The following is a 13,288-nucleotide window of genomic DNA, read 5'->3' as shown; positions in this document are numbered from 1 at the left end:
CCCAGAGCAGTGGGATAGTTGAAGAAAAGTGGGACTTCTTTCAGAAGCTGTTGTCATTTCTGAGAGGCCTGAATGTCAGAGCTGTCAGTTAAATAATAGGTCCATGATTCTCGCTGGGCTTGCTCAACTGCAGTGACCCACACTGTTCGGAACATAGGAAACAGATTGCAGGCTGGCAGGCCGTTTGTGGTGTCATTATCTGATCTGAGTGAATCAGCAAGAGTGTCTCTACTTCCAGTGAGGCAATTTACCAGCTAGTTTTGACTGGACAAAGTGTCAGATTTGTGGTAATGGGCTGGCAGATGATATTCCCTGGACTTAATTGACTGCCTCATCATGAATGACTGATAAATAACAAAGCAGTTCTTGTAAATAACTCTTCTATTTGTATAGCTTTCTTTCTAATCTGCCATTGAGGTTTTGTGGAATTGCTTTGCTTGTATTTGCGTTTGTCTAGAACCGACTGTGTGACGGTATATGAAATATACTCTGTTGAAAACATTAGCCAGTATAGTCAGTCAAGCAATGCTGATTTACACCTAGTGTCTCTTTGATTCTGACATGCATAAAATTGGATACATGGCATAAAGAGGTGCTTGTCAGTATTGCCAACATAGTTAGGGAAACTAGATTTTTTTTTTCTTCCAGGAAAGTGTTTTAAAAATCCCTTGATCCAACTAAAGAAGGTGCTTTTGTTTTTCAGAGAGAACCTACTCATCTTAAATTACTTATAAACTTATCTATCTTTAAATTGTAAAGATAAGATAACACCTTCCTGAAATAATGCTACAACCAGGCTGATTTAAATAAGGATTTTGTGAACATTGCCTAGTAATTCAATCAAACAATGCTAAGAAATTATTGCTGCAATACAGGATTCTTTTTTGATATTGAGTCACTGACCCTTGTTTTGAAGCAGTCTTTCAATGAAGTGGACATTGAGCAGAAAGGCTAAAATATTGCCAAACAATATAGATCTCCAGTGACCTTTTCAGAAAGCAAAAAGCCAAACGCATGACTCATTTCCAAGTTTCAGCATACATTGTGTTCTTCCTTGTAAATGGAATTAAGCAATATGGGCCAGATCTTCAGCTGGTGTAACTGGGATTTCAGTGGTACTACACCCATTTACAACAGCTGAGGCTCTGGTCCTCCATTCCTTCTATGCCCTTCATTATTGCCATTTTATAAAATTGTTTGTCTGATGCCGCTCAGTCTGGCACAAATAAAAGGACAGTGAATGCACCGGTAAGTGGGTTAAAAACAGAGGCTGCAGTTTTGAATCGAAATAATTCACTTGGTTGTGTCAGCTGGCAGTCCCCTGGGCCTGTAAAATCGTAATTCCACCTTGTGCTCTGAACACCAATGAGACGTGGCCCTTGAGCCACACCTCCCAAGCCACACTATCTATACCTTTCCTTATGAAGTATGATTTACTTGTTGAGTGCTATTATTATTTGTATTACTGTAGCACTCAGAGCCTTAGCCATGAACCAGGAGGCCCCATTTTGCTAGCTGCTGCACAAACACAGAACAAAAACAGTCCCACTCCCAAGGAGTTTACAATCTAACGCAAGAGACAACAGATGGAGATGGGGTGGGGAGACCCCTGGTGCATGTGAGGTTGCACTGGCAGGGGCGGAGGGACATGGTCTTCAAAATGGTGGTTCCCCATCTGGTAGGGGACAAAACACATCCAGAACATTATATTATCCACTGTTTTTATGTTGGCCCCGTCATAAGAAATGACTATTTTCTATATTCTTATAGCTGATATCAAATTCTGGGTGGCTTCAGAGACCTGAAGCTTATTGCATCTGTGGTGGCTTGGAGACTGTATATGACTGTATATGACATTTATCACATGGAGCTGCACCTACAGCCAACACAGATGCTTCCGTCTTCCCAGTGCCTCTTATCCTCCAGATCTTGCATGCGGCTAGGTCTCTCCTATGAACACTACGCATGTGCTCCTACAGGGCAAACTCACCTGTCCTGCTACACTTTGAAACATCTGTGGAGGCATATATGAAGCCAAGCTGTTTTTTCTCGGTGTATTTTATTTTGAAGAGCTAGAGGAATGCACAAACAAGGAAAACAGGAGGACTAAAAAGAGAAGGGACTGATCCTCAATTGTAAATGCATTACCCAAACCAAAAACATCCCTACTAAAAAAAAATTGCGCTGTTCTGTCTGCATCTTCCCCCTTCTGCAACCTCCCACTTTATATGGTTGCAGTCTAAGGCTGTACCGCAGGGGAAATGGTAGAAGGGATTTCTTCATTCTGATGAGCTGTCATTACCAAATGGAGTGGACAGATCAATGATCTGGAAGACCAGAAATCTGGGTTATGTGCTCACTTCTGCCACAGGTCTGCTGTGTGACTTTCTGTAAATCATTTCTCCTCTGTGCCTCAGTTTCCCCTCTGGAAAATAGGCATAGCAATACTCTTCCAAAGCACTTGGAGAGCTAAAATGAAAAATGCTAGAGAAGAGCTAAGTATTATTATTATTGTAATTAATTAAAATTTCTGTAGCCTGAAGATGAGCTAGGAAGAAATGGGAGTCATTGACATAATGCAGAGATTCTTAATTCCACTGGGTGGCAGCTGTGCCTTTGTTTATACTTCCTTGTTTGGGTCAGGAATCAGGATGACAACCACCTGTTTCCTACAAGGGAGCAGATCCAAAATCATGTAGTGCAAGCCGTGAGAATCTGTATCCAGCCGAGGTGGCCATACGCTCTTCATGTACACTCTGATGACTGCTTTTACAGTGTGAATCCCTTCGTTTTCTACTGATGTTCAACCCAGACTTCCTGAACCCAAATACACATTGCACATACTGGCATGGTGTATTGTTTGGTTGGTGAGCGGTTCTTTTTAAGTGGGTACAAACCAAAACTACGGTAGCAACAGTGGTCTTGATCCTGTTGCAATGTGCATGGAACCCAGAAGGAGGAACGTCAGATTCCTTACTATGTTAGCGAAAGAGACACGGCCCTGAACAAAGGTCTCCCATTACGCCCAGCTCTGCATTGCCACAAATCAAATACAAACAACACCATCTCCCGCCTGTCCAAGGGCTTGGATGAAACTAGCAATTGGATGAAAAGCAGCTGGCTGATGCTGAATTCTGGAAAGCCAGAGGTGATGCTAGTGGGGGGAGAGAACCATTTCAAGAGACTTGCCACCTATATAGCAGTACCCCACCAAATCTCCCAACAGTCTCAGGTTTCACAGGACTGACCTGCTTTGACCCCCAAACCCTCCTGTCCTGGTTGAAGCAGAATATTCCCCTCATTTAGGGCTGCCCTGGGGTGTGGGAGAGGCTAAAAGGAGCAGTTTTCCCCAGGCCCCCTGTTTGGGAGGGCTCCCAAACCAAGCAGCATGATGACCTGGTGAGAAGGTCACAGCACCACTCAAGTCTGGCCTGTCCATCCTTCATAGAGGGAGGCATGGCCAGGGCAAATTTGGGTGTCATTGCGACCAATCACACTAGGTTGCAACACTAATCAAATCTGACACGTCCACCCCTCTGTCTCCATCTATGAAGTAGCGGACAAGCCCAGTCTGAGTGGTGCTGCAACCAACTTAGCCACATGAAATGTTGGGAGGTATGCCCCCTGTTGAGGGAGTCAACCTTCAGATCATGGTATACTTAAAGCCATACAACTCCATCCAACCACCTCCCCAGCCCCTCCAGTGTGGATACAGTTATGCCAGTAAAAAGGTGCTTATATGGTTATAGATTATTCCCATACAGGGAATATGTGTGACTACACTGGTTTAAAAAAAAAAAATCACCCCTTTAACTAACAGTTATACTGATACAAAAACTGCATATAGACCAGGCCTCAGACAGATGGGAGCTAGATCTTTTAATTTCTGTCTTGTTCTCTCATTCACATTTTGTATGTCATGCTCCTATCCGAGAAACTCTTCCTCACCCTCTGTACTTTCCTGCTGGTTCACATTCCTGGCTGTCTTTGAGGCAAAAGTGTGAGCTCCGGCATCATTATTCTTGGCATGAAGTCATGATTTGTTTTAATGCCCAGAAAATATTATTTTTCCATTTCAACATCTTGGGAATCAGTTTATATAGGTTGATATCTCTTTGGCACAAAATATCATTTACAGCAAAGAAACACCTGACAAAGACATATAGCAGCTACACAGAGCGCAGAACTATTTGTTTGTTGGGTTCTTTATTTAGTTCAGGTGGTCAAAATATCTCTGGAAATCCTGAAAGATTTATGGAGTGGGCCGCAAAGTAGCATGAAGGCAGACAGGTACTTTATCATTTTGATTGGAGGGCCTCCCAGGAGTCCTCATTAAGCCACTACTGGCCTTTAGACCGCATTTCAGAGCCACTGTGTTCTCCCAAGTCCTGTCTCACTGCCTTCATTTTGGGGAAGCAAGTGTCAGGTGCTCCTACAGTCAGTTATTCAGTGAATCCAGGAATCTTCCTATTTGTTAGGATAGAAATGCTCTCCTTACAGTATTCTCCTCTGAAGTGTCTTGAAGTAAGCACAGACTACATAGTTAATTAAAAATGACCAGCTGGTGATTGTTTCTAATGTGCAAAACACTTCGCACAAGGAAACATTTAGTCTCCCTTCATTTCTGTACATACATTGAATTAACAGAACAGATTAGTATGATTGTTCACACTAGGCCAGATTCTCTCCTGAGATCTGTCTCCTTTGTGCCACTCAGGTGACATAAAGGTGGTGGATTCTGGCTGCAAGGAGTGTGTCAAGACAGGGAGGAGGGATGATGGAGCTCTGTTATGTCTATCTGCCAATGGGGTAAGGATTCTACTCCAGTGGCATAAGTCAGAGAAACTCCTTAGACCAGCCCTAATATGACAGAGCCATAACTGGTAACCTGACACCCTTTCCTTACTGAGTCCAGCAGATCTTGGAAAGATTTTGGCTGGATCTGTTGAGCCACAGTTCTGAATGCTGGTTTAATGTTTCTTCACAAATTTTCATAAGGCTAAATCTGAATGCCAAGGTATTTGCAAGTGAGGGTGTATATATGAAAGAGAACACTGAGGACATAATTACAGTGCCAGAGTTCAGAGGCTCGTTATTGGAGATAGTCAGATAATAAGCTCTGATGAGAATTAAAAGAACCATTCAACTTTTATGTAAACATTGCTTTGTTTATATTGGAGCCCCAGATTGCTTCACTGATATTGCTTTCAGTACTGGGCCAGGCTGCCCGCTGCAAAGCAGGTATCTTGTTGCATCGTGCTCTCCTGGGTTGTACTGTAAATGCTTTGTCACACTTCCTCATGCGAAGAAAGAGACAAATATTTGAACAAAAGAGAGTCATAAAGTTATTTTGGCACGCTCTTCTAGTAAACTGCTGTGGTGCAGGAGCCCTACTTGCAAGAGCTGTGAGTCACTGCTTAGTGCTGTGCTGTTGACTAAGTCTTTCCCCTAGCTACCTCACGGCTGGAAACCTCCTGGGCAACTTCAGGGTGTTCTACTCACCAGCCAAGTTTCTTAAATGTGTCAAAGATCACTTCTTGTTGACTAACCTTCAGGTAATATTCTCATAAAACAAGTTGGTCTAACAGATCAGCACAATCTGATAGCTTTTTATCATCAAATACAATTTTACTGAAAGTCTCATGGTAAATTGCCAACACTGTTCTTTGCTACTTGTGTTTTTCCATATATGCAAGGATAATTATATACTTTCAGTCTGAGTCTTTGATTTCAGACCAAGGAAAACACCCAAATAAGAAGGCACTAATGTAAAGTCTCTGGGAGGGAGCATACGAGACTTGTGTGATGTCCTCCCTGCTTTATGGTTCAGAAACATGGACTACATATGCTAGGGACATCAGCAGACTGAACAGCTTCCATCTGAGATGTCTGTGCAAGATCCTGAAAATAAAGTGGGGGGGCAAATACCAAACACAGATGTGCTGGAGCATGCAGGACTGACACATGTAGAAACCACTATCAAGAAGAGGAGGTTGCGATGGCTCAGCCATGTCAAGAGAATGAGGGGAGACCATATCCCCAAGATTATTTTGTATAGCAAGATTCGAGACCGCTCTAGAAAGCAGGATCGTCCTTTATGGCAGTACCATGATGTGTGTAAAAATTGTATGAAGTCATTCAACATCAATGTAGAAAGCTGGGAGGAGCGCGCAGAATCCCATTCAATCTGGAGGGAATATATGTCATTGGATGCTGCTCAACACGAAGCAGCTTTGATTCAGAGGTTGGAAGAAAAACGAGAGAGAAGAAAGCAGCATGCTGTAATCTTGGATTCCAACTCAGACAACACATGGATCTGAAATTTTGTAACAAGCTGTGTCTCTCTTGAATTGGGCTTTTCAGGAATAAGTGGATTCACCAGGCATCTGACTAGACCTCTTATGTGTGTACGCTATGATCCAGTGGATCGACTTTTGCGTATGCCTATGTAATGGAAAGTCTCCAGGAGGGAGCATAGTATGTGTGTACTCACTGTAACAGCTACAATCTTGAACAGAAACTGTTCTGCAAAATGGAGGGCCCAACACCATGCACAAGAAGAGAGTACTTAGAAATGTAATGGTGCAATACACACACAAAAGAGTCACAACAGGTAAATAGCTAGCACCTTTTGAGTGGTCTACATTTAAACTAGGGTCAAAGGTACCTGTCAGGAAGGATATTCCAGGTGCTCAGATATGATCATGGGACCATATATCTAGTAAATAATTCTGTAGATTAAATAGGATGCTCACTCTTAATATTGTGTGACTTCTTAAAAATGTAAAAATATAAGGAAAACTCTTCCTAATAAAAAAGTGTTTAAAAATACTGCTTGTATAATTCTTTTTTTTTTTTTTAAACACTTTTTTGTAGATTTTAATATTTTACAAAAGCTTCCTGGAATGAAACAGAATAGTCCAGACAGGGATAATCTAAAATGACTTAATCATCAAGAAATGTCAACACTCAGGCCCAGTCTACATGATCAACTTTTGCCAATATAGTTATCTATTAGAGGTGTGATTTATTTTTCATTTATTTATTTAGTAACATTTTTGTAAGTGCTTTCTCTGCTGTGGCTTAGTTTGCACAGGGAACTGGTATAAGCTATACTGCCAAAAGCGTTTTTTGTTTTTGGCAGGGATAAATTGTATCTAACTAGGAGGCAAGACTAGTAAACCTTTCCCAATGGAGATACGATCTCTGTGAGTGCTGATCAGTTAGTCCTACAACAAGAGTGATACCCTTGAAATAAATATCTGATAGGCAACACTGTAGAAGATCTTAACAGAAACTGCAGATAAAAACCATTGTTAAATTACTAGCTCTGTGCTTGAAGGGAGTGTCTTACTGAGAGCAATATTCAATGCTGCTGATAGGCAGTTAGCAACCAAACCTCAAGTTTACATAACAAAAATCTTTGAGCCAAATTCATCACTATTGTAATTTCACTGACTTCCATTGAGTCACTGCATATCAAGGATGAATTTGACCTATTGTGCTGGAGAGGGAGGTATGCCAAATCCTACTCTGCTTCCTTTGTGTTGTAGAGAAGCAACTCACTTCCCAGCACTATGGGCAGAGTATGTCCAACCTTTAGAACCAAAGACTATGGCCTGGTCTACACTCCACAATTAGATCGATGCAAGGCAGCTTACGTCGACCTAGCTGCAGATCTGTCTTCACTTACGTAGGCAGGAGCCAAATTCAAGTGCTCTGCAATGCTGATTTAATAACACCACCTCCCCGAGTGGCATAAAGTCACAGTCAATGTAGTTAGGTAGACCCAGTGAGAATGTAGAGAGTGTGTTGCTTAAGTTAACCATTATTGGTCTCCTGCAGTTGTCCCACAATGCCCTACCCTGATGACTCCATTATGAACTCCGCTGCCCAGGGGTTATGTAGATAGGAATCCCTCCTATCCCCCTTTAAAGCCCTGCACATTTTTGAAATTCCTTTTCCTGGTTATGTACACCTAGCAGGTCTCCATTGCTGAGTGAAATCACCCAGCTGACCATGCCAGCTACACCCTCCAGATGCGCTCCTGACCGGATACACAGGAAGATATTGGATCTCCTGAGCCTATGGGGAGAAGAGGCTGTGTGGGCACAGTTCTGAACCAGCCACAGAAATGACATCTACAAGCGGATTACTCAGGAGATGCAGGAGAAGGGCTACAAAAAGGACCAGAAGCAGTGCTGCATAAAAGCCAAGGAGCTGCAGCAGGCATACCAGAAGGCCAGGCAGCCCAATAATTAATCCAATGCCGAGCTACAGACCTGCTGCTTTTACAAAGAGCTGCATGTCATCCTTAGCACAGACAACACCTCTAGCCCCGGAGGCACTGTGGATACTTCTGAGGAGCCTGAGTCACAGGCCCCTACTGGAGAAGGAGAAGGTGGATGAGGAAGAAGAGTAGGAATATACAGGACAGGAGATGGGGATCCTGCTGCATGGTGAGCCAGGATCTGTTTTTGACTCCATTGTAGTCCAGCCAGTCCCGGCAGTTGAGCATGTGTGAGCCTGATGCAAGGGAAGGAATCTCTGGTAAATATGCAGTTTACTTTGAAATTACAGGGCTGAAACCACCAAAGTAGAAGTAGTCTTTTTGTTTACTCATTATTACTTATGCTAGAAGAGGTGGTGGAAAGACCAACAAAGGCAGAGTTGCTATCTGCCTTTCATTCCCCTCTAGAGTTCGGCAGAGGGGGCCACTCAAAGCTGTTTGTTTTATACGTACCGGGATGTCCTATGAATCCTCCATAGAGATCTCAATGAAACTTTCATGGTGGTACTCTGCCATCTTCTGGCAGAGGTTTCTGGGGAAGGCGGCCTTATTTTTTCCACTCTGATAGGACACTTTCCCACATCACTCAGTGATTACTTCAGCAGCCACTGTTGCAGTACACAGATTCGCTGCGTATGGGCTGAAGCAGCATTGGGACGCCAGCAGCAGCTGTGCTTTCTCTGCCTTCATTACCATCAGGAGTGAGAGATCAGCTAAAATCACCACCACCTGTGGAAAACAGTGCCAGTGTTCAGTTCCATTGCTGTATACATTTAGAATCATACAAACAAGCTATTCCTTACTCATTTGCCCAACCCCCAGAGGGCTATACCCATCATGGCTGGTGCTGTGACAGGCGCTGTACTCAGTCCCAAGCAGAAATGAAAATGTAGGGCTTATAACTTTTGGGGAGCAAGTGAATTCAGTGTCTTAAGTTTTGATTTCCATGGTGAATACACTGACAACTCTGCGTGTTGCATCAGCATCTGCTGCCATTGCGGCTTTCAGAGTCTCCCTGCAGAACACCTGAGCCAGATAAGGATAAGAAAGAAGATAACTTGGGATGATGTGCTTGAGGAGATCAAGTCAGTGCTGCACCAAAGAACGAGCATAGGGCTGGGAGATCACCCTTGCAGGCAGCATGGAGAAGGAAAGAGTGGAGAGGAGAAAGGCGCAGGAAAAGGAGAGGGATGTGCAGCTTGTGCTTCTCCAACAGCAAACAGATGCTACAGACTCTGGTGGACCTGCAGGTTCAACAATCCCATAGTCGCCTCCCTCTGCAGCCTATAGAGAACTCAGTATCAGGACCTTCCTACAATCCCCCTCCCCAACCTTTCACGTTGCATCAAGGGCCAGTACACTATCCTTACCACTCCATCCGAGGGGACATTAGAGACAATCACAACTTCACATACACTGACCTGTGAAAACCACCATTGGTATATTTATACCTGAAATGGAAATAAGTGTTCTTGCCCCTTCATGAGTTCTGTTCCCTTAATTTATTAAGTTTTAAATGTTTTTTTTTAAATAGCTTGATTCATGTTACAGAATATAATTCTTTTTCTTTGGAACAAAATTCATCTTGATTAGTTCACAACATGTGCTGGCTGGTGCTGAGCAAGTCTGACATAGGCCAACTTCCTGTTACTGCACTGCGTCACAGAACCCATAATATCATTCACAAACAATATTAATAGGCATTGACAATATTATATTCCTACATACACAGCACTCACTACGAGATTCATACTGGGCCACAAAAAAGCAAGGCCAGTGCACACTACAGAAACACACGCTACTCTGACTCAATACTAAAATGGTCTTTCAAAGCCTCCCTGAGTCGTATAGCTCCATGCTGAGCTCTTTTAATAGTCCTTGTATCTGGCTGTTAAAATTCAGCAGTCAGCAAGTCCACCTCCGCCCTCTACCCCAGCAGAAACTTTTCCCCTGTTGCTTCACAGATATTATGCAGGACACAGCAGGCAGTTATAACCACTGGGATATTTGTCTCACTTTCTTGTAAGTAAACAATGCCAGTGACCCTTCAAACGGCCAAAGGCACATTCAACTGTCATTCTGCACCTGCTGAGCATGGAGTTGAAGTGCTCCTTGGTGCTGTCAAGGTGGCAGGTGTACAGAGCCATGAGCCATGGGAGCAAGGGTAGGCTGGGTCGCCCGGGATCACTATTCCATTTCAACATTCCCAGTAGGAGTAATCTGCCAGTCAGGAAAGAGTCCCTGCTTGCAACTTTCTGAACAGTCCTGTGTTCTTAAAAATGTGTATGTCATGTACCTTCCCTGACCAGCTCACACTGATGTAGATAAAGCAACTCTGATGATCCACCAGCACTTGCATAACCATAGAAAAAGAGCCCTCTGTTTGATGTACTCTCTGGCAAGGTGGCCTGGTGCCAAAATAGGGATATGCATGCCATCTCTTGCCCCACCACAGTTTGGAATTATAGCAATGTAGCAGAAATGGATATGTTACCAATCTAACCTAAACTGCTATAAATGAATCGTCATATCAATTTAGATTAGCTCAGTAATTTACCCACTTTGTCTTACAACTGTCTCACATCAATTTAACCTATCTACTAATTTCACCAGTTTAACTCTAATACATTATTTTGTGTAGGCCAGCCCTTTGGACTGGAAAACTCTACGCAGAGCCATGCAACAAGTTGGAAGCCAGTGTTTGGGGAAGAGCATCAGAGAGTGTCTGGTGCTTGAGTACATGGCTGTTCTCTGGAGTTCTGGAAGTAGAGCTACATCTGTGAGTTATAAATTATAATTTGCGTTTGCCATTATTGTCCCTATTGTGGGAAGGCCCATGTTCATAAACTAAACTAGGGACTAGATTCTGAACTCACTCTTCACAGCTGTGTAACTCTATTGACTGCAGATAAGTTACTCTTGATTTACAGCTGCATAAGTGAAGAATCAGGCTCACACAATGTAGCAACATGTGCCTACCTCTACTCATTTCTTTGTCTACAAGACAATAAACTGCTCCCAACCCCATAATATCCTTGATAGTTCAGAAACCCAAAAAAATCCTCTAAAACACCATTGGAAGAACAAACTCCAGAATCTTCAAGGTTTGCAGAAAAAAAATCAAGTCAACAAGTTGTCAGTTAACTTATTCAAGAAATATTTCCAACACCTAAATCTCATCTCAGGGGTAACCAGTAAACACTTGCTATCTCTAGAGGAACACTAAACACAACGGTAGCACTGCAAAGGGACTTGCCTACATGTTTAATGAAATCCGCAAATCCCAGCGTGGACACTCTGGTGTTGGTTTGAGTGGCTTATTTTGGTTTGGCTTAAATCAATTAGGAACAGTTTTAAGCTAAACCACAATAAGACACTCGGAAGTGTCCACAGAGCTTTTTGCAGTGACTTAACTGAATTTGGTTTAAAATAACGCCTTTAATTAAAACTGATGCAACTCTGCCCATAGACGTAAGCCCTTGAAACTGCCTTAAGGATTCCCCTCGTTTAAGGCAATATTCAAGTGACAGAGTTGGCTGTGCCAGCCTTACACCTTCCAAGGAGGGGGCAGACTGAGGACAGGGATGGGAGGGAGTGATTCTGGAATAGGGGGCAGTCCAGGGATATGGGCCAAAGAATGGCTCCTTGGGAGCTGTTAGCTACTGGTGCAAGTCATAGCAACCCTGAAAAATCAATCTCCAACTGCCTGTGGGATCAAGAAGATGGAAAGTGGGAGGAAAGTCACCAATGCTTGCCTTTCCCAAGTGGGGCTCTGGCTGAACCTTGTTTTTAAATTATATTTATATTGTTTTTATTAAATTATTAGAAGTTGAAGCTAATTTTAAAAAAAATATTACTCATTTTGTTCATTTCCTGTTGGTTCTTAAATGCAAATCAAAAAAGGCAAAACACCAAGTGAAAACCAGCTAGTAATTAACAGAAATGTCTTTCCAAATATATTAAATATTGTAAAATAAAGGGAAAAATTCCTTAAACACGAAGACCCACACTCAATCTCTTAAATATTCAATACTTGTACTGCCTCATATATCACTTTTTTTTTTTTTCTTCAGCCACCCGTTCTGTTGCTATTAAGATTTCAGTTCCATCATGGATCTTACATGGCAGTTGGCCTGAATCTAACAAATAGCAAGAACTTATAGGCAATATGCGATGTTGCTTATCAATGCTTGTGCAGCTCCATCATGAAACACTTCTTTTCAAGCTGCAGGCTGAGACAAAGATACTTGTATGATTGCTGAAAAACAATTACATAAACTAATTCAGGACAACCAACTTCTAGCGTTGGAGGTGGAAATGAAGGTACTTAGTGCCATGGCAAAAGTCAGAGAACAGAATTTCAACCTTGGAGTTAAAGCAATAATGTTGTATGCCATGAGCAAACAGAGTCTACTGAAAGGGGGCCCACCCGATGTGCTTCAGGACATTGAATTTCGCAAATCCAGAAAGCGATGTTTTTAAATCAGCAGAATACAATGTAAAACTTTTTCTATTTTTACTATGTCATGGTTTGGTTCTCAATAAAATTTTAAAGACAAGAATTACTATTAGTTTCCTTCTGTAATATGGCGGTCCCCATTACACTATGTCCAGAGGCCTCCAAAGACAGTCCTGAGTTAGAGTTTATTCCACTTCTGAAGTGAGATTCTGTGATACGCTTCTAAGAACTCACAGTCTTGGTGGGAGGGAGGGAGGGAATCTACTGTGACTTTTAGCCACCTTTCTGGGGCCCCCCCAATCCTCTGCTGTTATAGGGAGCCCAGTGTAACCTGGCCCTGGGGCTTTGTACGCTGTCACTTTAGACACTAGGTGAGCCAAGTTTTCCCTGAAATGTAATCATGCTCAAAAGGAAGCTTTCACACTCCAGTAGAGAAGGAACAAATAGCTGTAATGGCCCTATTGTATGTAGAAAGAAAAGGCAAATAACTGTTTTAAGGTAGTAACAATGAGTACTTCTAAGCAGGGTGGAATAAAGGG

At 42.6% G+C, this 13,288-nt stretch overlaps 1 long non-coding RNA gene across 1 annotated transcript in view; it reads left to right on the top strand.

Annotated features, from left to right (window-relative positions):
- The window catches only part of LOC137162679 (uncharacterized), a 42,332-nt gene extending 29,487 nt beyond the window's left edge, over positions 1 to 12,845 (top strand). Inside the window, exons 2-3 of the long non-coding RNA XR_010922465.1 lie at positions 10,932 to 11,069; positions 12,364 to 12,845. This is a non-coding gene — a long non-coding RNA (uncharacterized lncRNA). The remainder of the gene's footprint in view (positions 1 to 10,931; positions 11,070 to 12,363) is intronic.
- Positions 12,846 to 13,288: the final 443 nt, after the last annotated feature.

Source organism: Emydura macquarii, unplaced genomic scaffold (assembly GCF_026122565.2).
Source record: "Emydura macquarii macquarii isolate MOO-44397 ecotype Brisbane River unplaced genomic scaffold, CSIRO-AGI_Emac_v2 contig_2452, whole genome shotgun sequence".
Taxonomy (NCBI): Eukaryota; Metazoa; Chordata; order Testudines; family Chelidae; genus Emydura; species Emydura macquarii.
This window is presented reverse-complemented; position numbering and strand designations above follow the sequence as displayed.